The sequence below is a fragment of the Zonotrichia leucophrys genome, chromosome 3 (genome assembly GCF_028769735.1).
Source record: "Zonotrichia leucophrys gambelii isolate GWCS_2022_RI chromosome 3, RI_Zleu_2.0, whole genome shotgun sequence".
NCBI classification, from domain to species: domain Eukaryota; kingdom Metazoa; phylum Chordata; class Aves; order Passeriformes; family Passerellidae; genus Zonotrichia; species Zonotrichia leucophrys.
The window spans coordinates 80,183,088-80,210,594 of record NC_088172.1 but is presented as its reverse complement, the minus strand read 5'-3'; the positions used below and the strand labels follow the sequence as shown (position 1 = coordinate 80,210,594).

At 45.2% G+C, this 27,507-nt stretch overlaps 1 long non-coding RNA gene across 4 annotated transcripts; it reads right to left on the bottom strand.

The window, feature by feature from the left end:
• On the bottom strand, positions 1–27,507 carry LOC135445852 (uncharacterized). Of its 4 annotated transcripts, XR_010439610.1 has the most exons (5): positions 27,272–27,506; positions 12,787–12,871; positions 11,683–11,797; positions 3,631–3,739; positions 1–3,128 (listed from the first exon to the last, which is right to left on the bottom strand). It is a non-coding gene; the product is annotated as an uncharacterized LOC135445852 (long non-coding RNA). The 4 variants fall into 4 exon arrangements; XR_010439609.1 differs by having other exon boundaries at positions 1–3,739; positions 27,272–27,507; XR_010439612.1 differs by lacking the exon at positions 27,272–27,506 and adding an exon at positions 23,765–24,027 and having other exon boundaries at positions 1–3,739.

Sequence of the window (27,507 nt, the reverse complement as noted above, 5' to 3'; positions counted from 1 at the left end):
TTGACGTGTCAGTACTTATTTTATTTTCAGATAGGGTGTTAACACCATGTCATGCAACATCCATAACTATTAATTAAGACAGTGAATATGTAACCACATTCAAATGACAACAGAAGTCAATATCATCAGCAGGTTATAGAACCAGGTTCTGGGTTTCATAATTCCAGCAACCAAATTCCTTCTCTCTGTTTCATTCCTGGTACAGCAAATGTGTTACAGAGCATGAAGCAACAGGTTTTTGATGTATGTTCCATCACTGTCTTCACAATCCTCTCATCATGTGCTAAGAACATGTACACTGCAAAAAGTAACAATCTTTTTTTGATTTTAGTATTTGCCTGGCCTAGATGAGTGGGCAGGTGATATGATCAGTGAACTAATCATGCTGTTCTGAAAATGTTACTATTAACATAGCATACTATAAGGTTACAGGCAGTGTTACCTGACCTCCTGGATATGTTTAATTGTGACATTTTGTTAGTAAACCCAAAACCACCATTCTTGGATTTCTGCAAGTCCCACAAATATGAGTGGGAAATTTGAGCATAACTCTATAGTAAGAATTCTCCACTTGGATTAATTTTTTTATGTAATACTGCACATAATACTAAAATTTTATACTGAGAAGCTGTAGCTAATTTAACTATATTAAATAAAAGCAGATTTAATACTAAGTTTCTGGTGTATATTTTCCATTATGACATGCTTGCTCTTTGGGAATAATGGTGTAGTCCTTATATACTGAATTTCTAGAGTAAGCGTGTTTTCATGAAAGACACAGACAAAAGTACCTCCCTGTACATCCTTGTCTTTTCTATCTTGGTACCAGTATTTTGGAAATGAAGAGGACAGATTATTGAATGGATTTGCTTATCTACTTTTCTAAGTATTTTCTAAGCTCTTCATAGAAGAGCTGTAGTGATTTTGGTACCCCTTAGAGGAGATAAAAAGATGGAGTCTTTGAAGATGTTGGTACCATCATACAAGAGATCTGTCTAAAAACACTGCACAGATCATCTCTAGAAAAGAGAAGGAAGTCAGGTTATTTCTCACTTGTGACCATTTTTTGCTTTTTCCATGCCTGTATTCCCTTGCTGCTAACAGGATTATTCACACAAGGAGCACAATAGCACTTTAGCCTTAAGCAGTTGGCCTCCACACTGATGCACAAGTGAGCATGTCAGCTTGCTGTGATGCAGAGAACAAACTAACCAAGAACTGGACTGTTAGAAGTCACAGATAACTGAAATTTATTTTACTCATTTCTGTCACAGGAAAGTATTTTCTAAATGCGTTATGTCAAAACATCCCAAGAAGTGACATGTAATCCAAGGCACATGTTTTATTCTTGGTTACATTTGCAAATTGAATCTCAGTACTTTCAAGGCATTTTGAATTTAAAGTAATATTGTTAAATGCCTGTGTTCTTGATATTTAACTAAAGCAGTGACACAGGAGTATTCAATAAAGGACTTCAGTACAATAATTCATTTATTCACTGAATACCTTGTCTTAACAACTGACAACTTTTACAGATCTGATCCCTCTCCAGAGATTTAGTAATTCTCCAACATGCAACAGCAAGAGATGAGGAGATGATAAAAGAAATGTATAGTACTTTTCATATTCAAATAAATATCCACCATAAAAAACAGGTGCTTTTCACCAGCTACATCACAAGACCTTTCAGTGTTTGCTCTCAGCATATCAACTCTTCATTTCTTTAAAAGCCTATGACACTCAATATCTTTACAATGTCAAGTCCTGGTAAAATTTTCAGGAAAACAAATCCCATGTGTTTATCCTTCTAAACCTACAGTGGTGTTCCTCACACTGATTCAGCCTGACTGTCTCTACTGTGCTAAGTTGTCTCAGCAATTTCCAGCATTTCATACTTCAAGGTAAAATAACTTGTCTGTAATTTTGTCAATTTCTAAGGCCAGTATTTCTGCACTTGAAAAGTAGCTTGAATGTAAGGGGCAGTGCATCAGTTCCTCTGTATTACTGTAACAATCCAGCAGGAAAATTCTTGATTCAAATGATAGACACAGAATATGAAATAGCTGCTGTTTCTTAAACATATACATCCTCTATAAATTTGTACTCTGCCCATGACATTGTTCCACTAAAGACAGACGTACTTAGAAGAAAATTTCCATGTGAATGGCAAGACATTTTGCAATCATTGTGTGAATGAAAAGGGGAAATTACAATCACCAGTTGTAGACTATTTTATTTATATCAAGAAGTAGATGTTTCTAGTGTTAATTAAACTCTGTTTAGATTATGAGAACAGTGAGATCTCGTCCAAGATAAATTCATGGTTCATTTAAAGTCATCTGTACCTGTAGTTTGGATTTAATAGACCAAAATGAAGATATGTATGAGGAAGGTATGTGAGAAAAAAGTGCATGCAAAGCAGGGATGTGAATAGTGGGAATGAAAAAAAGAAAAGCCAAAGAAGGAAAAATAATGGTCTGGCCAGATGCTGCAGAAGTTTCTACTCACCTGTGATAGAAAGAAGTGCCAACAAAATGGGTCCTTGTTGAGTTCTACATTAATACAGGAATTCTACAAAATTTATTGTCTTGATCAACACATGGATTTGCCCTTTCAAGAGTACAGATCTAAGCCTGGCCATCATTTACATGATGTATTTTGACACAAAGCATTTCTCGTGTTGCTGCTTACTATGAAATTTTGTTTACAAAGATAAGCATCACTTTAAATCTGATAAAGACACAATGAACAGGAGCCAAACTTTTCAATTGCTAACCCATTCTATAATGTACGTAGAGTATACTTAAAAAACAGGAATGCCAGTTATGTTTGCAAGTGGCTTCAGATTAACAAGGGCAGATATAATCCAAAGTACTGCTTAAAGGTCAGTGAAAGGTTTAAAGGTTAAACCCTGCTCCTTTTTTTTTTTTTCACTTCAGACTCCAAGGGTTTCAAAAACAAAGGCCATTTCTACTCTCAGCTACACTAGTGTGAATTTAATATTCACAAGTGCTTGGTCTTAGTTGGATTGGTATGGATTTACAGCAGAAGGACTTCCAGCCCTGGCCCTATACTGCTGCTTTGCTGCTTCGTTGAGAGAACAGGCTTTGTTCAGCTGCCACTTTCACCTAAAAGAAAAATAGATATAGCTATATCTGTATCATCTATATCTAACTTTCTCCGTGAAAATTTATCCATGGATTTTTCAGAGCAGAGAAGCTACACAAAATACTCTGAATACACTGTAGGTTTGAAAATACATATAATTGGGAAAGGTGAATTTTCATATTAAACAATCTTTTATGATATTCTTTGTCTAGAAGCAAGAATAACACACTTCCATCAACAGTTCTACAGCATTTTTGAATGTGGTGAAAACGTTGGATTATTTTTTACTGTTTGTTAACAATAAAATCATCATTTCCTTAATTCTATAATAACTTAACAGGAGCTATACCGCTGAAAAGAAGAATGTCTTATCTCAAATGAGGTTTCCAACAAAGATAATCTGAGGAAATGTGTAACAACTGTGATCCTAGGACAGCTTGTTTTTCTACTATTAGAAGTAATAAAACCATACTATTTAGTAAAATCTTTAAAAATCGTCAGCCAATATACAAAAATATTTACATCTTTTCTTCCTGGAGAAATACTTCAAGTCTCTCCCTTTGTGTCCACACTTCCTCACATTCCCTGAGGACAGAAAATCTTCCAAGGCCTGCAAGGTTCAGGGTCAGTCCTGAAACAAATTGCAAACATGATACACTTGAGCTCAGCGGCACTGCCTTCACCTGCCAACCACGCCACCCTCCAAAAATCCATCCAAACATTCTCTCCTGGCTGGGTCTGTAAGCAGTCACTGCTGGAGAAAGTTGCTTCAAGAAAATGTGGAGAGTTTAGTGATAAATATATAGAAAGTTTTCAAACCACATTCTACACATTCCCTTTGGGCATCTTCCCACAATGTTATCCTGAGAGGTAGCTGGGTCAACAGCAGCAAGGAGCCCCATAGGATCCCTTAAATCCCTCTTGGTCCTACAGGCTCTTTGCATTTCCCTGTTCTGCTCCTGTGCCCTCAAGATCATTCTTTCTCAGATCCTTCCATTTCATATCCCACTTCTGTGATGTCTCTTCAAATGTCCTCTCAGAATCTCCACTGTTCCCAGAGCTCCTGTTCCTGTTCATACCATGTTGTCCTGCCACTTGCCCATGCCTGCACAGCACCATTCCATGGGCCCCTCTCACCCCAAGGTCCCTGCTTGGTTTCTAAACCAGATAGCACAATGGATAGCCTTTTTGTCAAGTCATATTTTTAAGCCTTTTTTTCTCTTTTGAAGCTCTCCGAAGGAACCAGACGAGATTTAAGTCTTTATCTCATGCAGAATGAAAGATGAAGTGTTGCATGAGAGACAAAAAAGAGAAATGGCAGCCTTTTTATAATACATCCAAAAAATTTTGGGAATTGCAGCTGGTTTTATGACCCATCTGACAACTCATGGCTTGAAAATCTGCAAGATGTTTCCTTCCCTTGATCACATACCTGTAAAAGCACTTCCAGAAGAAGTATTGCCAATGTGACCTTGTAGGGTTTTTTTCCCTTTTCAGCCATTGTAAACAGTCATACAAATAAATTCAATTGCTTGGATATGGATAGAAAATAGATCCACAAGAATGACAATTTAGGCAATGTATACTCATTTCAAAAGTCAAGAAAATATTGACAGAAAACACTTCTGCATTTTCCACTGGAATTACTGAATATATTTGATTAAACATATAAACTTCACTTTGGTATTCAAGTTCACCAAGCATGTTTGGAATAACAATTATTCTATTAACATACTGACATGATCTAGTCAAACAAAATTAAATGTGTTTTGGGATAATAAGATGTAAAGCCTTATTTAAGTATCACTGCTTTTTTAAAACAATGGAAAGACAGCGATATCTGCAGAATCAAAACAATATTCCCACAAAAACTGTAAATTGAAATCATTAACCTCAGCCTTGACATAAGCATCTTTTTTCTCAGAGGCATGGACCAGCTGTCCTCAAAAAAAAATTTTAGTTTCAGAAAGCTCCTAGGAAAAATAAACAAAATACAATGGTCTACTATTCATAATGTACAACAAGTCATCTCTAATTCTGTTCCTAGTCAGTGTAAGGCCAGAAGAAAAAATAAAAATGCTTTAAAACTAAAAATTTTTATAGTCTTAGAGATCTGGGAAGCATCTGAAAAAGTTTAAGTAATGGATCACATTCAAACCATAGCATTGGCTTAACAACCTGTACAAGCTCAGGTGCACCATTTTACGCCAGATTTCCCAAACTGTGAAATTCACATGGTATTTCTTACCTTGTTCAGAGCAGCTGACAGACTTTAGTTTGTCTTATACTTGATTTTCTTTGTTCTCTTGCCTATTCTGTTGCAATAGGGTCTGGCTTTTAAGCATTTCACTGTGACTTCTTTGTTATCTGTTACCCCATAGTTTTTGATGGTGCCATATACACATACATGATGCTTTGTAAGCAAGGTTCAAAACTGCTGAACTTGTGCGCCCAAGCATTAACCTACATGCAAGAATAATCTAGTTAACGAAAAGATGACCAGGGAAAGCTGAGTCTGTCTGTAAGCTCAGGATGTGAGAGGTAGCATGGGCTGTGGCTGGCACTGAGAGGACCCAAAACCGCCACTGACCCATTGCGTGATTCCGAGGAGGCCATTTCACCTTTCTGTTGTGCTTTTCTTCTCAGCCCTCATCTCTCCAACCTGCCAGCCCTTCACAGCAAGATCTGTCTCTTATGATATATCTCACAGCAGGAGCTCAGCTGGGGCTTCCAAATTAGAACTGATTGGGAATTTTGCAATGAAATGAATTTTCATTAGGAAGTGCAGCTCAGTTTCAGTGCAGTTCTGCAGTGCAGTTGTGGGGATGCTCACCCAATACATGAGGAAGCAAATTCAGATAATGACTCTGAAGAATGCTTTGTTAAAGGAAGTAGATCCCCTCCAGGAGGAACTGTGGAGTGCACCTTGCCCAAGGATAACTATCAGGCTATGGGTGAATTGACACAGTCCTCTGCAGTTAGAGAGACAGCAGGTCGGGAATTTGAACCCAAGTATGCATGGGGAGATCACGTGCTCTTTTGGTGGGAGCTGTGTTTGTTTGTTTGTTTGTTTGTTTGTTTGTTTGTTTGTACAAAAAACAAGCCTTCTAAAAGCACTTATGTTTGCTGCAAGAGAGCACTGGAGCATCAGTGGAGTGCTGGGAAGTTTCATGGGTAGATTTACTTGGCCTAACTTGGTTCTGCTCCAAACCCTGCCTGCTGTTAACAGTGAGATCAGATGTATTTTAACTTGTAAAACACTTACAGTCTAAAGGAGACAACTTCAGAATAAATCATGACCAGATATCTGATGAGCCTTAATGACAAAGAGAAAGAGAATTTATTTTTAAAATAATTAGAAAGATAAATAGGAAGGCCTTCTGATAATTAGGAAAAAAACCAAGCTGTCCCCAGCAGGAGGAAGGAGACCACAGCAGGTAGGTGTGGTCAAAGGGAATAATCAGATCAGGAATTCAAAAGAAATAGTAAAAAAATTCAGTAAAGAAAACAGGACATTAAAGTACAGAATTAGGGGAAGGTGATATGGGGCTCAGTTAAGTTTTGATATGCTCTAACGAGAGAAGGGAAATAACCAGGAACTTGAAGTAATATCACTACAGTTTTAGAACATTTCCTTAGTAGCTTCTGAGTATTAATTCTGATGAAACACACTAAAAAAAGAAACACTTGGGAAATACTGTTTTTTACAAAAAAAGTTCTGTTGTTACAAAGCTGATCTCCACTATGCACCAGTATAAGCTGCTACCTAGACAGAGCATTGCAGCATTACCAAAATGGCAGTGCTGAAGGGAAGATGTCCTTTCTCCATCTTCTAGCCCCACTTCAGCTCCTCTCAGTGTCTGCTGCCATAAAATGTCCTGTGTGTGCAATCCAGAGAGCAGCTGAGTCATGTTCAATCCCCATGGTCACTTTGAGCTGAGTGTGACTGCATTCCCATGTGGCAGCTCCGAAGAATATGCAAAATGTCATTTGCTGAAATGGCAGCTCTGTAAACGTGTCTCCAGGGGGCATTTTGTACAAAAGTTAACAATATTGAGAAGACCATATCTCTTAGGCTACAGATTTGTACTGGGCCATGCGCTGCTCTGTCTCCAGCTTCTGTCTACCAAACACCAACTCTGTGTGCAGGCTGCGGAGCTGGGATGAGGATCCGGGCTCCAGGGTAGCAGCAGTCAGGACACAGTGTGCTGCATGGTGCTGGCACTGCCACTGTGCTCACCTCCCAGGAGAATTAAGGCCAAAAACATAAACTCACCTTGAGAGTTTCCATTCTCTAATTGCTCACTTTAGACTCAGCCAGAACAAATCATCTTTCCAACTTGCAGAGCAGTATTTCAGGAGAGTATAGCAAGCCCAACTCTGGAGGTAAGCTCAATGACAATATTGCATCAAACGTACAGATTACTGACAAACTTCTTGATTAGGCCCCTTCACGATGAAGACAGTAAGTAACTCTTCCAGTGCAAGGTGATGGCCTGTGTTACTTCCTCAGCAGCAAACAAAAAAAAAAACTGTGTTCTTTTAAATTATATCACTAAAACCACCAATGAAGTATGAAGTGTTTTGGGGGAAAAAATGTTTGGCTGTGAACCTCCTGCTACATAAATGCAGATTAAAATGAGAAAAATTTGAGACAAACAAGCACTGACCTGTGAGTGAGAGTTAAAAAAACATGTAGATGAATTCAGAGATGCTGTCCTGGATGGAAAAATATCCAGGGTAATAAATGTTTACAGAAGAAAGTTCTGTGGATGTTCAGGCAGGGGAATAGCAGTGGTTACCTCCTGCTGAAATATCATAGCCGCAATGAAGTGGCAAAGACGACAACTGACATGTCAGAGACACATGAATCTATCCTTACAGGACTGACAACTTGGTCTGATTGCTCTCCAAAGATAACTTTATAACTTGCTGAAGTGTGACTTAAGGATGCCCTGGAGCAGCACTAACCTGTGTACCTTTCTTGTGGGTAACTTTTTATAAGCTATAGCTTTAGTTAACAGCTTATGCAATTTTTCATTTGACCTACGGGTGTCCCATGTGGGTGGGATTTTCAAAAACACACAGGCCCAAATCCACAAAGGGATTTACACAGAGATGATTGCACCCATAATATGTATTAGGGAGCAGAGCAGAAACTTGGCCTCAATTTAGCCTGTAATCTAGCAAGGATATAGGAGAGGGTCTGCCACACCCTAAATGTTCACCAGGAAATCTACCCATGCTTATTGGTGTGAAATTGCTCTGGACTGTGGTCATGCCTTAGCTCTGCTCATACTAAAATTCACTAAAAATTGGGCATCAGGCAAGTGTTTTTGAAAAGGCCAGTATGAATATTTTCTTTTCCTTACTGTAACTTCAGTGCTTTCTGAAACACCTTTTAGAAAGAAGTACTTGAATTTTATTGTCAGGTAGACCACTTCAGTAGAAAAAATGCATGTGGTTTTTATTTCAGTGTTTTGTTTTTCAAGTGAACTATTGAACACACACACAAGAATAAAAAGAATGATAAAAAGGACAATAATACAATATCCAGTTTGGTCCCAGTGATGTTGGCTGTGCTTAATCTGAAGCTGTTGATAGTCTCTGCATGCAGCTTGAGATCTTTGAGTACATCCTCCCTTTTGATGCTGGCAAAGAGCAGGGGTGGTATCTTCATATATGTCAAACACTAGGAGAAATTTTGTCCTCCGTGGGAAATAAGCCACAAGCAGCAGTGTGTCTTATGAATAAGCCCTTAGGGAAGCTGCTTTATTTCCTTTTTTCCACCATCTTTTCACAAAGCCAAACCATCCCCCGTGGCATTTGGACACACAGAAGACAGTTGCATTTGAAAGGCCATAAGCAGTCAAACTAAATAAATAGATGTGAAAAGCTGAATCCCTTGCAATGCCATGCTGGGAAAAAAAAAAAACAATAGGTGCCAAACTGGCAAGTTATGCATGAAGGCTCAATGCTGATCTGCTTCCTCTGACCCAGAGAGTTTTTGGTGAATGTCTCTGAAGAAGTGCAAAGAGCAGGTTGATGTGGCCTCATGCCTGTGGAGCAGGCAGAGGTGTTCCTGAAGAATGGTGTAGCACCAGAACATTGCAAGTTAAACTCTCAGAGCCACGTTCAGACCCCAGTCAGTGGCAGAATTTACACTCCTCTGAGTGGGGAGAAAGTGCCTTTGAAGCAGTAGAAAACCCCAAGGCTCTTTAGAGCTCCTGGGATGTTTGACCATGGTGGTAGCAGAACTTACTCATCTGGCTTCCACTAGGACAGGCGGTAAATGCAGCAAACTCATCTCAGGGTAAACCGAGGGCTGCAGAGTGAACTGGAGAAAAGCCTTTGCTTGTCCTCTAGGAGCAGTGCTAGGGAAAAGCCTATAAATTTTAGAATTTCTAGATCCAAGCACAGAGCCTCTGCTGGCTTCCAGGAGAGTGTCAACTGCAGATAATTATCCAAGGGCTTAAAAGCATAATAGGGCTTCATTTCAAAAGCCTTTAAAGTTTATTTTTCACCCCTTCAGGACAAGCAAAGCATGGTAATACTGTTGGCTGTTCTAGCAGTATGGTCTAAGAATATAATAAAAACTGCTGGAAAAGGCAGTATTTTCTCTTAGACCAGCTGTTTTAACTAGGAGGGAAAAAAGCTTTCAGACACAAATCCTCCTTTGTATACAAAAACCCTCCTCCAGATGTTGCTTTCAGCTATTCTACTAGAAGATGTTTCTTTCCCTTAAACTTTTCCTTGGAAACAAAGTGAGCTCTAAACTGTGTTCTAAAGCAAAGTTCTGGGTGATCTATGTCTACACAGTAAATAAGCGCTGAAAATGTTAATTGGGAAAGCTGATGGACTCATGACATTTCCTAAGACTGACATGATTTTAAAGTTCGTCAGATAAGAGATTTTTCCCCACTGAGCATATTTTGTAGGCATAGGGACTTAAAGTCACATTCTTGCAGGAAGTTAAGTCCTAAGAGTGAAATATGGATACTGTGGAACAGATATAAGAGGGCACCGGACTTGTAATAGCATGTTAGTGGTAAGGTGGAAGTTGGTGTAGGGAATGGGAGAAGAGGAAGGTAGATTTTACCCCAAAGCACTTCCACTCTGGCTCATTTTCAAAAGTCAAGTAAGTATTTTATGCTGCATGTCATATCAAGAGTTACAAACTCTTGCCCTCACTGATAAAAAAATACCCGATAATGCAAGTAATAGAAAAATCAATTATATAAAAATAATTTCAGGTACTTCCTACTTCATGGCATGATCTAAAGGAGCACTGTTGTCCCTCAATGCCAAAAATGCCCTCTTTGTCAGATAAATTACACCATTCATCATTTGCTGCAGAACAAATGTTCTTGTTGGTTCTAGCATTTAGTTCCTTTTGTGCTTTCTAGCTCTTCGATGGGAGGAAATCTGGGCATGATGCTTTGTGATCATAGAACAGGGAAGGTTCTTTTTAAAGAAAGGTTTCTTTTAAAAAAAAGGAAGGTTTCTTTTTAGAGAAAATAACTAAGGAACTATGTTTCTTTAAAGTATTCATTGCAAAGGCAGGGAAAACTAAGGAAAGGTGACACCCAAGTACCATCTGCAGTCAGATTTAGGGTGAATGTTCTCAAAAACTGTTCTATATTCTGGACTTGAGCATTTTGTCCAAAAAGTTGATGAAGAACTGCTGGAAAAGGAATAGAAAACCTAAAGGAGAATAGTCTTCTAGATCCCTGAGTCCAGGGCAGGTACATTGTATTTCTGAGGCTGCTTTAAAATCTAAGTCAGCCTCTCTTGACCTGTTTTGGTACCTAAACTAAAAGAGGATAGTAACACTAGGTGCTCTGACCTGTGTATTTCCAGTTAGTGTTCATTTTAAACACAGGTGCCACCAGAGACCCTTTCTTAGAGCATTCCATTCCTTTGGCCAGCCTGGAGGGTTTCCCTCAGCACTCCCAGATGCAGGAGCAGCATAAACATGTCCAGTACTGCCGTGATAAGCAAATTCTTTGCAATAACCTAGACCTCAGCATATGTGCATATTCATACATGAGCAGTAAGGCACATCCAGCATCAGCCTGCACAGAGCACATCAGGCAACACAGCACAAGTGCAGAAAGCAAGTATAAATGAGCCTTGATCAAACAGTTTCTACTTCATTTACTCTTGCCATGCTCTGACTGGTGTAACTTATAATTAGTCTCTGCCAGCAGTGCTGTGGTACCAAAGAATGGTGGATTAGGGAGAAACTCTAGAATTTCTCCATAACTTGACAAGTCATAACCTGAAAAGCTACACTTAGCCCATTAAAGATTTTTCACAGTGACATTTTAGTGCAGCTAGGGAAATATGCCACTGTGCCATTTATCATTTTCAGGCCATGGACAGTGGAAAGGAGGTTGCTATGAGGAACAAAATAAAATAGATTACACGTATAGAAGTGAGGTGAAGAATACTGATAAATATACACTACTGAATGTCAGCAAATGTCACTTGAGAAGCCATTTGCAGCTACCAGAACAGCCTGCAGACCAGCAAAAGTAGCAAAACCAGGCAAAACAAGTTGGGTGTACTCACTTCCACATGAATAAGCAATAAACCTCTCTGAAGTTACACCAGAAAGTTGTTAAACTTGATAGATGAATCTTTTCCAAATTGTTCTGTCGCATACTGTATGTGGCTACAAAGGACTCTGGATGGTTTAAGGTGAGAAAGAGAAAGCATTGCTGAGAATGCAACAAGTGAAGCATTTTTGTTCAAACATTTGTGTTCTGCTTTGTTTTAAAGGGACAGTATGAATAAAGAAGTGATTGATCAGACCACTTTTTCTTTCTTAGAGCTGCTCTTTTTTATTTTTTGTCTGAACTTACTGCCAGAACTATTGCATTACTACCATTTCTCCTTTAAATACATTTGTCATTCTAGCAACAGGACTTAGAGTTAAATCAGTTTGGGTTTGATTGGCAGAAATATTGCAAATTAAAGCTTTTCTGCCAAGAAACTTCTAACAGTATCTATCTAGCATGTGTAAGTGAAAGACCTGCAAGACATCTATCTTTGTGGCAGCATCTGAGTTGTAGATCTATGGATCAGCTCCGTTTTGGGTTATAGACATGCTGACCTAGAAAAAGCCGTCCTTGCAAAAGTTACAATACTTGAGAGACAATATAAAGATTCCTTCAGGCTTATTTGAATCTGTGCTGTCTGCAGCCTCTTGAACCACTGCTTTTCATTGATTATAAACTTAAAATCTTTGACTCAAAAAAAATCTCCTAGGAAAATATAGTGTTCTTAAAATTTCAGAAACTCTGTCTGCTTTTATATTTAATTTTCCATGAGATTCTTCCTCCCAAATTCTAATTTATCTTAGCAAAATCAGAAACAGCCTGCATCATTTTGATTTCATGAGACTGTTATCCCCAGACATCACACTCATGCAAATTTCAGATCAGTTTTGTTTTCATTAGTGAAAAGCAGCAATGTGGATCACATAAATGGGGTCACACAGGAACTCCTTTATTCAAAATATTTCATACATGCTAAGATATGCTGTTTGTAGAACTATTTCAGTCAAACTTCTCACCATATGTTCGTGTAAAAGCTATAAACAACGAGCCCTACCATGGTATCCTAAAGCCAAGGAGTTTAAATCTTTGAAGAGAGCAAATTTCTTGTACTTACAAATCCTGTAGATGGAGTATGGGTGAACCTTCCTTTCTTGGGCAGGATGTTTATACAGTGAATTTTCTTTGTACCAATCTTCACTCTATTCTTGCAAAATCAAAATCAAAAGTGATCCCTATTAGTCAAACCAAACACTTTATTAAATTAAGTGTAAAGCCTGGTTTAGAAACTAACAATGAAAATTGGAAAACAAAGATTAAACAGATGGGTTGAACTTTCCTGAACAGCTCTCCACCCCTCTCCCCCCCATTCTTTGAAAACTGAAGTAATCTTTGAGGCAAAACAGGCATTTGACAGCATCTGTCATACAGAAGTTCTGTAGATGTTTTGCTGCTTCTTTGGTCTTGTTTTGAATCTCTCTGTCAATTTGAATACACGCAACAGAGTCTCTAGGAGTGATGCTCACCCACAAGCTGAGAAGGCAAGGACCGTGAGGGATGCAACAAAAGGGAAAAGATCTATCAGTTTGTTACTCCATCATTAATATCCCCAAAAACTTCTCTTTTTACACAAAAGTGTGCAGTTTGGTGGAAAACACAAGTAAGCTTATTTATAATCTATAGTTGAAATTTAATATGTTACATAATAATATGCCTAACTGCTTTTCAGAAATTCTGAGGGGTAATATATTTTCACACACTTATCTTCAAAAGAGACAAAAATACAATTTCTCAAACGGTATTTGAAAAGTAGAAACTCTTGGCCTAGAGATTTTAAATAAATTCATGAACAAATAGGCAGCACATTAATAAATATGCTGATTTTGCGACAAGCACTGGAAAAGAAACTTCTGGTGAGCAGCCTGCTTAACTCATGAATGGTTTAGTCCTTCCTTCCTCCATCCTAAGCATGAAAGCTGCTATCCACACCCCAGACCTGACCTAAACCACTGAATGTGATAGAGAAGTGCCTACTGAGGCTGGATCAGGCCTGGCAGCCCCCAGGCTTGACCCTGTAGGCCTGAATCAGCCCAAAACCTGCCCGTGCTTCCCCTTGGCCAGAAGTCCTTCCAATGCAGGTGCTAAGGTACGTGCAAAATGTTTGAATTGCATGATGAGACAGCCCTGGTCCTTTGGAAAAAGTAGAAATGTTGCCTGAATAAAACAATACAGGTTTTGCTCTGGTACAGATGGCAATAATGAAGAATCACAGTTTCTGTTATCAGGTTTTTTGATGCATTTGTCTGAGTAAAAGGAACAAATAATTCTAAAGGGCAGGGGAAGAAGATTGTAAGTTTTTGCCCTTTTTTATTTTAATGGCTAAACATTGTAATGCTAGCTAAACACAAATTCTTGTCTGTTAATAGGTTCCTCTAGTTTGTAATAAATAGGAATGCTAATGACTAAAATTTGGTATTTGGTATGCATTAGCTTTTGTAAGTCTTTTCTTTACAGGCTTCATTGACATTCAATATGGCAAGCTTCCTTTGAAACATATTTATAAAATAACTACAGTATAATTAAACCAACAAAGCCATCTTTTAAGTAAGCTTAATAGCTCGGTTTTTCACTCTGTAAATTTTTTATTTTAAGGAGGAAAAATAGTTATACTCAATTCTACTCTATATTTCATTTTGCATATAATATTTTCCTTCCGTTTGCAATCTGTGCATATCTAATTCTTGACAACTGTGATTATTAATAAATGTGCATGAAAAACATGCTTCAGAGATTCTTCCACAAGAATATTTTTTGTTAATGAGAATTAAAACATATCTTGACAAAGACAATATAGGTAATACATATGTGTACATCTACATATTTCAATAGCTAATGGTGGTGTAGTTAATACAGAAAAATGGATTAATAGATGTGGCAGGTAATACTCGAAGTGGATGCTGTTTGATAAATGTAACTAAAAATATTTTAATTATATGAAAGCAATAGGTAAATAAAAGCAATTATATTCAATTTAGCTTTCAGCTTGTGAGCATTTTCTGTAAGCTTTAATAGAGGAGATAGCCTGTGCAGAAGGCTAATGGTATAGCCACTGCTAACATTGCTCATTACGGTTTCTAAGCAGTTCTAATTCTGAGGTATTTCTCTGGAAGACTACAGTGTTCTTCATAAGGGTACTTGGAGCCTGATAAGTCTAATTCATAATAACATCTACCTCATTCAGAAGATTAAAGTTTACAGAGTCCTCAGCATTTTGAAAATCTTTATACTATTTAGAACCACGATCATGTTTACTTAAGGGCAAGGTAAAAAGTGATAACTCGCACTATAATAAGTAAAGTGGAACCTCATAACTGTTTCTTAAACACTGTCCTCTACAGGCACAATAATATTGAGACCCCATTTACGGTATGATGAATAAAAACAGTTGACATCATTGTTATAACCTTTATTTAAAACTGTTACCAAGGTTACTAATTACCATCACTGTGTGCAACAGGTCCCTCTGAAGCAGTATCTTTACAGATGAACTGTAATGTGTAGGGCTGTAATAAAAGGCATAAGGGATTATGCACAGGCAAAAATGCTGAAAATCGCACAAACACATCTACATTATTCGGTGCATCACTTTGCAAACCTTCGCTTTCGATGCTGAAGTACACAATGCGGCTTTTTGCTTAATTCGAGCATTTAGAGAGATGTTAACTGTGCCCTGAAGCGGCTTCTCAAATGTCGGGGAGCAGGAGAGGTAGGGACTACAGTGTCCAGCAAAACCTGCTGCTGCTGCTGATGGAAAATGTTCTCACCTCTTCCCCACTCTTCGGGGGCACCTGGTACACGGGGAAACCTGCCTGCGTTGTGTCGAGCAGGAGACAGCACGGAGCAGGCGGGGGCAGCCCCGGGCCCGCACGGCCTCGGGCGGGGGGAACTCGCCCGGGGTGCCGGGGTGGCTTCGGGGCAAGCGGGGGGACAGGCGACATCCCGCTCGGCCACCACCCCGCCAAGCCGCGCCACCCCGCCCTCAACTTAGTGACACAAATCCGGGCTCTTAAAGTCTTTGCGACTGATCGTACTCGCTCATTTATAAATAATGATCTCCATATAGATGCATAACAACAACATACCACGAGTGTTTGGGGAGAAATCCGATTAAAGTCTATAGCTTTTTTCCCCTCTCTCCCGGAGCAAAAGTCCTGCCACAGGTCAGCAGCCGCGGCCGGCCCAAACTGCGGGGTTAAAGGGAAGAAAAGGCTCCAGGCGGGAGGGGGGTGCGCCGGCCCGGACGGACGGAGGGAAGGAGGGAAGGAGGCTCGGCCGGGCGTTTCGGGGGGAGGGAGCCGCCTGCTTGGCTCGGGTGTGAACTCTGCTCCCGGGCCCGGTTCCCCCCGGCGCCAGCATCCCCGCTCCGCCCGGCCCGGCCCGGCTGGGGTGGCGGTGACGCAGGAGCGTGCTTTGCTTTCCTCTTTGGGGCGATTTAGGGGAACTGGAAAAACAAACATCGGGCCGCTTCATGAAACGGTGGAGAAAACTCCGAAGGGAATGAGAGCGAGGCACATCCTTTTAGAGGAAGGACAAGGGTTCTCTGATGAGGGAAAACAAAAGATGACAGTGGTGGCTGTAACCCCACCATGAACCAGGGACCTTCTGGCCATGCTCGGAGAGCTAACCTCCCCGGACTTCCCATTACCTCTCCATGACACTTCACTAATGCTCACACAATGGCCAACTGAGCAGTTTAAGTAAAGATATTTTAACCTGAGCTAAACATTGTCTCTAGACAATAGGATGCAAAGCAACATCTGGTACCACACATAAACAATGCTGTGCAACAGCATATGCTCGACGTCTGGAAGTTTATGTCAACGCTAAGCAGTCGAGGCATCGCTGCTTGGCATGAAATCTTAATAAATGGCTGTTTGCTGTGCTTCCGAGATGAGCATCTAGGATCCTTCCTCTCAGGGCGTCCTCTTCAGGCTGAGACTGCCCGACAGGACATCTTCGGACCCCATCCGCTCCTCTTCCCTCCCGCCCTCGGAGTGGAGCAGCAGTGAGAAATGCCGCGGGGAGGGCCCGTGACCGGCCTGGGGACAGCCCCGGGTTCGCCTCTCCCCGCTGCGGCTCCGGCTCGGCCGCCGGCGCCGGTGGAAGCGGCGGAGGCTGAATGGCCAACTTCAGGGAAGCGCTTCTTTAAAGAGGAGGCTCTAGGCTAATGAAACAACGGGAGGTGACTATTGCAAACAGCTGTTCCTCATACATATTTCATTATACAATCAGATAATGCGTCTTACCACCTTCTCAATTATTCACAGATAAACATTTTCAAGACGTTTTGACATCTGTCTTAGGGCCTGCTATTAATTTAGTAATCACTATGGTTAAAAATGCATGGGGACCGCACCTCACAATAACTCGAATTTTTCTTATGGAAAAACTATCGTAAGAGCTCTCCCTAAGCAGCTCATGGGGTCAAAGAGAGCCCCGAGATGGAGGGAGCACAAGATCTCTGCCCTGCAACCCTGGGGCTGCCGCTCCGGCGGGGCTGCGCCGTCCCCCCGCACCGTCCCTGTGCGCCTGGGCTGTGCAGCGCCGGCCCCCCGGCTCCCTCCGGAGCTCCCGGGAGACGGGCCGAGGAGGCCGAGGGGGAAAAGAGACGGCGCCTTCCCTCGCAGGCGAGCCTTACAAACACCCAGAAAAGTCGCGTCTGCCCCTTCCGTCGGGCGGTGGGCACAAGCGCTGCCGCCGCTCCCGGCGGGCGGAGCGCGGCTCGGCTGCCACGGGCCGGCCCGGAAGAGAACCTGGGACACTGCCCGGCCGGGACAGCGCTCCGCCAGCCCTCCGGCCAGCCCGCCTGCCTCCCGGGGACAGCGGGCAACCCTGGCAGCTCCCGGGGCTTCGCTGCCCGCGGAACAAAGCCTGCGGGTCCCGGGCCGGGCAGCGAGATGCGCTCCTCCTCACTGAGAGTCGGTAAACTTTGACAGCAAGTTTGTTTCACTGTTGCCGAGCTGGTTGTAAACCCGCCAGGCTCTAGGAAGTCGCAGCATCTGAAAACTGCCTCTTTTTCTCTTCCTTGGCAATTATCCCTTTTCTCAAAATCAAGCGCACACCACCCCCAAAGCGCAGCTGTACACGCGCAGTACCAGATGTTACACATGAGCGTTACAGGGCAAGTTAAACCAGCAAACGCGAGAATCAAATCTCGACAACTATTTCAGACATTTTATTGATTAAGCCACTCAGTGCCTTTCCTCCCTCCCCTTCCCCAGGTTACCTCTTTTTAACCTCAAAATCCACACACAATCGGCGCCTTTCACGACCCTGTCTCCCTTCCCTCCATGCCCAGGTAAGCAGATGGAAACGCCTGCGTACTTCCCGCTCCTGCTACACAAGATCTTGATCACAACTAGTTTCTAGAGCCGCGGTCTCGACAGCTATAAGGGGAATCGTTTTTGCAGAAGGAGCAGGACCCACGCGTGAGCCAGCACAACGAGGGAGAAATGGTGTTTTTATCCTGGCCAGACTCTTCTCCCCGTCCCGCGGGGCACGGCCTCGGCCGCTGCCCGCCAGTTCCAACAGCTCCCAAAGCGCTGGCCGACCCCGACCGGCGCATCCCGGCGGGCACCCGGCTGCGGGTGGGCTTGCCCTGAAGCCTCAGCCAGGGTCCCGGCCGTGAATTTCATTTTAATCGCACTGCCAAGTAGAGTGACGGCATCCAGGACAGAGGACCTAGGAGTGTAAAGGCCTTTTTTGCCTCGCAGGTGGCGAAAGGCAGAGGATTTGGGAACAGCCAGAAGAGGGGATCTGTGAAAAGGAAATGAGAACTCTTAGTGTTCCCTTCGAAGTATAGCCCACATTTGAAGACCTTGCCTTCTCTTGAACACTCTGTAAACAGAGAAAGGGTTAGTGGTGAGCTCTGAGCCTCTGGTCCAGATCCACCTGGAACCCACGACTTTAAAAGTCAGAAACAGGGGAAATCGGGCTGCGAATGTGCGGAGGGGAGACCCTTCCACCTCAGCAGCATTCATTATATTTTAATGTGAAGTGTCAAAAGCCCGCTGGAATATTTGCCGCTCTTGAATGGGTCCTGCACTTGCTCAGAGCCGGTCTGCGCCGACCTGGCTCCTGACTTAGGCTCTCTAAGTCCTCGTAGAGTTTCAGCACTGTACTCGCAACTTTTGCCCCCGCAGAGCCGTCCTGCTCTCCGTCCCTGCCCCAGCCTCAAGACGTCCTTCGCCCTATTGATGTGTGCTACAGCCAAATAGGGCAAAAAGACGAGAATTGTATTCGACAGATGCTGCTCACTCGTGAATAACAGGTTCAGCGCATACGATATCTCTCGCCATTATCCTGTAAGTTAATATCGAGTAGCAATAGCTGTCTAAATATCAAAATCTATTTATAGGGGATGCAGAGCTATGACCCCTCCATCTGACCTTCAGGAACCGCAGGCTGGAAAACAGGGCAGATGAAGAAAGGGAGGGGGGGAAAGGATAAGCCCAGGATTACAATGGAGATTCGTGCGTGGCGGAGCTGGGCTGGACTGCCTTTGTTCCCAAATCCTGAGAGGACTTGAATCCTTAGGACGGCACCGGCCCTGCGGCCCAGGGGAGGAGCGGCTCTGTCCGGCTTCTCTGTGTCCCTGCCGCGATCGCGGCGCTGCTTCCTCCACTTCTGCACAGCTACAGAAGTTGTTGTTGTCGGGTTCTGGGTGGGGTTGGTTAGTTTTTCTCACAATAAGAAGAAAAAAAAAGCAGAGGGGAAGACAAAAGAGCGCCTTGACTAAGGAGCAGGTCTCTGTGAGAAGTGAGGGAGCAGAGAGCTCAGCAAAGTGCAGACTCACTGCTTAGGAAATCATTTTGCACGGGGAGAAAGAGGTGTTGGGAGTATTTTCTGATTTTGAACCTCATAGCTATCAGGGAGCGAGGCTGAGGGAGTTTTCCCAGTCCCTCCCCGGCTAGCGGCAGGATGGGGGAAGCTGGGCGCTCTCGGGCGCTGCCGGCGGTGCCTGGGGCCCCCGGCAAGGCGAGTGTCGGGGCCTTGGACAGGGTCCCCGTGAGAGCCCTCGGGGATCACCCCCTTTCCAGCGGGCGGGAGGGGGAGGATGCTCCGGAGGGTCCCAGAGCAGGCATCAGTGTTACAAAGCGCATCCCCTCTAGGGGGGTTGGAAAAGAGAGGATAGCAGGGGGGGTTAAGAAGAAAAGAATAATCCCAAAGTACTCTTTTTTTTTTTCCCCCTCTTTTTATGGAGTGCGCGTCCAGTCTGAATTAACAACCGCGTAAAACTCACTAACCGCTCACCCGCCCTCCCTCGGCCCAGCCCCGGCTCCCGGCGGTAACATGGCGCCTGCGAGGGAGAGGAGCACTTTTCCCGGTGCTCAGCAGTGGAAATGTGCTCCCTGAAGGTCACACCGGGCGACGCGCCCTTGGCTGCTGCGCAGGGCCGGGTCTCGGGCCCGGCCGCCGTCCCGCCGGGACAGCAGAGCCGCTCGGGCAGGTCCCCGCTGCCAAATGTGCCCGGCCAGGCTTTCTCTTCCCCTCCAGGCTTCTGTGTCTGCCAGGGAATCCTACCCCATCCTCCCTCGCTGTCTTATTAGAAAGAAAAAAAATCAAGAACTCTGACCAAAACACCCAGCAATCGACCACCTAAGCCGGCCCGGCCCTCCGAGGGAGTTATTCCTTGTGTCTGGAAATTAAAAGGCTCAAATCTCCTACGTGACCATGTTGAGACACGGGAGCACTGTTCGCAGCTACTTCAAAGCGGCAGTCCCGGTTGGTGTGGAGGTCGGAGCTGCTGTTCTTCAGTAAGAGAAGTGTGGTTCAGGAGGCAAACTCTGTCCCCGGGGGGTGTGCAGGCTCTCCTGCCGCCGTCTAAGTGCACCTACCAAGGGAAGAGAGAGGCAGGGCTGCTCACCGAGCTGCTTAAATGTTCTCTTCTTTCTGCTGCCGGGGGCTAAGCAAGGAGCAAGCTTCTCTAGCTTTCCGAATAAAATTAGAAAGGTGATTTTAAAAATTGCTATTCTTGGCATTTGCGTCCCACTTGAGAAAAGTGTGTGTGGGGAAAAAAAAAAAAAAGGATCTCCCAAACTCTTCTCAACACACCTGGTAATAATCTCCTTTTAAATCTTGGGACTTGCTACCACATTATTCTCCGTGATATTGCATTCCAAAGAAAATAGACTGGGTATTAGAAGAGGAATCCCTTCTTCCTAATGAATATTTACCCTGAGGTCATTACATCCGTAATGGTCCTTGCTAACTTACCTTGCTCCCCTCTTTCTCTGCTAGAGACTGGGATTTCAATCACAATGCCCTCGATTTTAAAGTGCCGTGTACCATTTAATGGCGGGGTGCAGGAGAGGTTAGAATATTATTGACTTCATGCAATATATAAGATGGATGCATTTAAGACTTTTAACTTTTTGTTGCAATGACATGCTGTATTTTTATGAGATACCTATTATGCAGACAGAACCATTGTGCTGTAGCTGCCTCACAGTTGCTGGATCGTTTCTATCAGATGAAAGATTTTGAATAGTTTTCTTTCAACAATGCATCCTTTTGGTCTTGATACAAAGAACGTAGGCATGGTATACACTTAAACAGCTCTGTCACAGAGCAAGATTAAATAGAGTATATATCGAACCCTGTCTGCAGTATAATACGTACAGGGAACAGAATGGAGCTCCCTCCTCCGCTGAAGGAGCACATTAAGGTCTGATGTCCTGGGAGCATCTCCCAGGTTTCCCTTATCTCTGATATTTCGTTAAGCTGTTAAAAATCTCTACAGACGGGCTTTAAAATAGGCTGTTTCTCGCAGAAAGACCGATTTTGATGAGAGAGCCTTTTAACAAAACCCACTGCTGGCGCTCCAGGAAAGGGACAAGCCGCGCTCTATCAAATCCCCCATCTCGGCCCCCTCGCCTGTCCCGGGCAGGCGGCTTTTCCCTGCCCTGCCGCGGAGGGAAAGAGGGGCACGGGTTCAGCGCAGCCCCTGGCGCGGTGTGTCCATGGCGGTGCGCACCCGCGGCTGCAGCGCAGGGCCGGGCGCGGGAGGGGAGGGCGCTGCCCGGTGCGGGGGGCACAGCCCGGTGCGGGGTGCTGGGGGCGGGGGGCACAGCCCGGTGCGGGGTGCAGGGGGCGCTGCCTGCGGTGCAGGTGCCGGGTGCGGGGGGCACAGCCCGGTGCGGGGGGCACAGCCCGGTGCGGGGGGCGCTGCCCGGGGGGCTCCGCGGCCGCGGCCACCCCCGCCCCGCCCGGCGCTCGCTGAGCGACTCGAGCAGAGTGCACGTGCTGAGCCCAACTCCGCTGTGCCCAGCTTTGTGCTCGCCGCTGATTGAGTCCCCACATTAAGCTCGAGATCCTTTCTAAGCAACTGCTAAGAAGTCAAGAGCATCCTTGCTTGCTTTCTCTCCGTGGCCTTTCATGCCCTCAATTTGTTATTCTACTGACACTTTTCTTAAAGTTAGCGCCTAGCATTGAAACATTAGCAACAAAAGCCCTGGAAAATCTCTCCCTCCTCACCACTAAATCCTCTAATGGGTCTGTGCCTGTCGAATTTTTATTTGATTTCCAATAATCTCTAGCGCTTCAATATTAAACCTACCTCAGCCCTGTACCTCACCTATGGGATATTTTTCAGCGCTGCTTTGGAAAGTAGAGACGCTCAGATTTCCTTCCACGTGCACCCACTAATTTATAAATGAGTGTATACAGCTGTCTTCGTGTATATCTGTGTCTCTGTATCTGCAGTAACGCTTTCATTTTGTGTCAAAATAACACATCCTGTCACTCCACGCCAAAAGTATATTTATCGAATGAAATAGCACCGCAAGCTGCATCTTCTTTATCAAACCTTCATTTCTGTTTTACCCAATTGTTAAATATCTTTTCATTTCTTTTCCTATTTTAAAATATGTATTACAGTAATTGTTACTTGGAGGTCTTTTGTGTATCTATAGCTCCTTTGATTCATATCTTTTCCTTTCTTTTAATCTTGTTACGCAAAATTATATACACATTTCTCAGGAAATCCAAGGAGCATAACTTGATTAAATAAAAACCCCCTAATCCTCGAGGTTTGCGACAAATACCAATTTTTAAAGTACACGTTCCTAACCCATGGGTTTTTTGAATGAAGATCCCTAAGTCCTCTTCACTTTATTACACGGATTTGGTGAAATGATTCTTCAGGCTCTCTAATTTAAATAAGTTTTAGTGTGAACTAAGAATGAACATTATCCTCTAACCTGAGGTCAAGTGAAGGGTGATTTACATGACAAAGAATAATTCCCATTTTGTCCAATATGAAACAACTTCACCTTCGGCATCATTAAGAAGAGTTTAGCACTTTCAGGGCTTTGGGGGTTGGGGTTTTTTGGTAAATAGTTGGCTATGTATAGCGCAATTTCCCTTTTATAAATCACAATACAAAGGCTGACTTCTTGTGCTCTTGAATTTCGGCATTATTTTTATAGCCTTAAGTAGAGTGAATTTGCACCTGCTGGTATTTAAACTTTAACATATTAGCTGGGGAGGACTTATCAACCCAGAGCACTGCCTCGAAGCAAATTAACAATCTTCATTAAAGTAAAGGGGGGGGGGGAGCGGGGAGGGGGAGAGGAGATGTGACCATTTAAGACGCTGTCCCGGATCTCTCCGATCTATACAGGTTCCAAGTGGATTATTTGGGGTCTTTACAGCAGCAGAATAACCGCTTTACTCCCCCTCCCCCCAACACATATTCGCTTCCAAATTTCTACTTGTCTCCCGGCACTTTAACCCTCTCGATACCTGTTTGCCCTCCGCCTGGAGCGATGCCCTGCGGAGGAAGGTTGCGAAGAGGCAGGGGCAGCTGGACTGCACTCCCTGTCTCAGCCTCGGCGGTCTCCTGCTCCCAGCCCACCTCCCTTTAGGAGCGCTTCCCCAAAAAAATCAAGTCGTGCTCTTGGTGGTTCCTTCTCTCTCTTATGGTCACTTTGAGCTGAGCATGCTCCCTCTCCTCCTCTTCCTCACATTCACATACCGCACGCACACCGCAGGAGCCCGTGAGGAAGTGATCTTAATCTAAATATCAAACTTACCGTCCGGAGCGTCCTGCCTTGGGAAAGTTCTGCTCTGTTGGCTCCCAAAGTTAAGGAAACCACCGCCATCCCTCATTAAGAGCTCAGGTCTCGGGCAGAGGGGCTGCTGGCCGAGGGCCGCGGGCGGGGAGCTGAGCCCCCCGGCTCTGCCCGCCCCGCGGGGACCCAGAGCCCCTTCCCCGCCTGCGGTCCCGCTCTCGGGACGGGGAGCCCGGGATCCCTCCCGTGGGCGCGGGTGTGCTCCCGGCCGCGGCTCCGGGGGACACCCGCACGCTCCCCGAGGCGGGAGGGGGCCCGGGGCAGCCACTGGCTCTGCCCGGCTCCCTTGCGGGGCTGGAGGGGTGCTAGTGTGCTTGTTCGCAGCTACACGGGGAAAGTGGGAGCATTTCGTGTTTACAACCGGCTCCGGCTTGTATTGGTGAGATGTAGTTCAAGCAGCGCTCCTGTGTGTCGCGGGCTCTTAACTGGAGCTTTGCTCAGTCATTGAGAGCAATAGAAAGTATATGGAAATCAATATATAGACAGTGTGGAGGGCAGATAATGGATTCGAGTCAGTGAGTGTTATAATCTGCATTATGGGCTTCCTATTGTTTAGACTGAGCACAAATTTCCAAAGGGTGAAGTGTTGGGTTTGGGTCCCCCCCCTCTCCCTTCTTCTTCTTTTTGGAGGGCTTTGTGTGTATAGGGGGAGGGGGAGTGTTAAATCCTCCAGCCACAATTATCAGAGTACACCCACTCCCCCCTTCCCGCCCGCCCCATCTGATTTTAAAGGTAGTGCTTTCACGGCGAAGCTAATGACTTTCATTTAATTGAACATGCCCTGATGTAGCGGATTGTTCTCGCAGCCCTACGCCTTTGTTGCTTTTGGGGGGAAATAAAGCTAATCAAACCTTTTGTCACGGCCAAATTCTCCCTCAGGGTCTCCCAAACATTTGTTTGAATAATTCACCTCAAGAATTGAAAATACTAATTGATTTTAAAATGCCAGCCCGGAGGGACGGGGAGCTGGGGGGTTGGGGTGGGGGGGAGCCTGGAAATGAGAGGCGAGCGTGTACCTGCCGGCAGCGGAGCCTCCGCGGCCGCGGCCGGGCCGAGCTCTCCCCCCGCGGGCTGCGCTGCCCCCGCCGCCGCCGGCCGCGCTCTCCGCGCCGTCCCTCCCTCGGCCCCGTGTCCCCCTCCCCACCGACGAGCTGCGCCTGGTCACCTCGGTGCCGGCTTCTCCGCTAAAGTGACGGCGGTGGCAGGGGTGGGCTCCGCCGGGCGGGGAGGGGATCCCGGTCCGGGCGCCTCGGCCCCATTCAGGGAAGAATTTTGATGCGATTCATTAGAAGTAACGAGTTGACATAAGGTAAATCTACATCGAGGGGGCCTTTCTTTGAGTGCATGGGGAAGCTTCATTAACCATCGCTAACAAGGCGTGCAAATGCTCTGATTGGGCAGCTTTCTTGTAACGCCAAGGCCTTAGCAGGATGCCCACCTAATGAGGGTCACTACAAGAGACTGATAAAATATTCAAATTTTCCGTCGCACCAGGAACTTTGTACTAAAGGAGAAAGTTGAGACAACTGTGTGCTTGTTTACCTTGGGAAGGCACACTCGGGGGAGAAGGCATCTGGCTCTGACATCTCCATCTCCCAGAGAAGCCCCGAGCTGGATGGTCGCTGTTTTACGGACGTTTATTTGCTAAATTCGTCAACAGATTTACCCCCGCCTTCCCTCCTTCTCCCACATTCTAATTGTGTTTCTCTCGGATTTAATGCGCCGATTAATAAATAACCTGTCTGCGAGGTTCCGCACTTTTCTTCGCTTTTCTTTCCTTTTTTTTTCCTTGAAGATTTATTAAAATCAGCCTGATGGCTTTAACGACACGTCAATCATTTCAAAGTTGCTGCTTGTTACTAATATGTCAGACTCTGTACACATCACCGCTACTTTCCTCTCCGCAGCGTTTAAAGCCTGTCCCCTCCTCCCCCCGCAATTTGTTTCTTCAAGTTTTCATCGCTAGGTTACGATTTCTAATTAGAGCTAAGTATTTCACTTAATATTTAATTTAGACGCCAAGCACATATATCATACCTAGATCAGTCAATCAAGTGTCCCTTGTTGATAATGCTACATCATTAAGAGTTGTGTTTAATTCAGGAGCAAGCGACTGCACTGCTGCTCCTGCTGCAGAGCAGGTAACTTTCGACTGGCGGGAGCTGCCAGCAGACCCAGAGGGATGGGGGAAAGCAGCCCAGCCCAGCCGGGAGGCGGCTGCGGCTTCCTCACCTCCTCGGGAAAGTTTTCTGCTTTCCAAGCCGTCACCTCACGGCGGAGGCGAGCTGCATTCCTTTTCTCACTTTTCCTTTTTTTTTTTTTTTTACTAATTTTAAAATTGTTGGTATTTCACCTTTCCCTCATCCAGCCTCGGTGTTTATGCAAAATAAAGCGTGAGAGGGGTCCCCGGAAGTTTAGCTTGGAAGCTGAAGCAGTATTTTGGACCCCTCGACTTCTTAAGCCAATCCAAGCAACTAAAAAAACATCACTTGCCACTTGTTTGTTATCACGGCCGGTACAGCACACACCGCATCCACAGAGCTCTGTTACGCCAGCCGGATGGGCCACATCTTACACACCCATCAAATGCGCATTCATTTATCCCGGGAAATCGTGACTAAAGAAAGAGAGGAAGAAAGAAAGAGGAAAGGAAGGAAGGATGAAGATAGATGTGTTTTTAAAGATAGCATCCGTGCAAATTTGTCAGCCCTTGCCCTTGCAGACTGACGAAAATCCAACTATATCGTTGTATTAATAACATAAAAAGCCTGACGAGACCAACGCGGTGGGTTCTCCTTTACCTGCCCCCGGCTCTCCCTTTCTCCCCCCCTTGGCTTTCCCCTCGCCGCGGCGGCAGTGCTGCATTTTCCTCTCGCCGGTACCTCGACCGCTACTCCCCGGCCCCACCTGAACCACTGCCTCCCCCGATTGAAAAAAAAAAATAATCAGCGCTCGCAAGCGTCGACTGAGTCACTCCCGAGTCAGGATTAAGGGGCACTAACTAGGCAGCAGAAAATCGCAGCCTCCTGGGAGCGACCATCAAAACAAGCAGTGAAATAAAAGAGCTTCTCTCCCTGCTTCCCTTCCTCTCCCCAGAAAAGTCCTTCAGGTTGGCAGCCCGACACACACACACGCACACAACTTCGCGGGGCTCCCTCCAGGACAGAGCCCTGGCTCGCCCGGGTTTGTTTAGGGGGAGGTTTTTGGGGAGAAGGGGAGGGTTGCTCCCCTGCCCTGCAGAGCCGCATGTCATTCCAGCAGCTGAAACAATAAATCATGCGGGACCGAGTACCATTGACTGGGAGCGGACGGCAGGTTCCCCGGCCTGGAGAGGACGGCCATGGCCGGGGCACCGGGATCCCGGGCCCCAGCGCGGGGGTGGGTGGGGAAGGGCCAGGGGGCGGAGGGGAGGCCGCGCACCCCCGGGCGCTGCCCCGCGGGACCTCCGCCCGCCCGTAACAAACTTACAGGATCCGGAAAGGATTTCCCCGGCCGAGAGGGCAGCCGCTGCCCGGCCCCGTTCGCCACCGCCGCCGCCGCCGCCGACCGCGCCCGGCTCCGCGCCCGCCGGGGCGCCCCTCTGCGCCGCCGCTCCTGCGCTCCTGCGCTCCGCTCCGCGCCCGCCCCGCGGCTGCTGCTGCGGCTGCGGCTGGGCGCCCGGCGGGTCCGGGCTCGGTATTAGCCGATCCCATTGACAGTTTGCA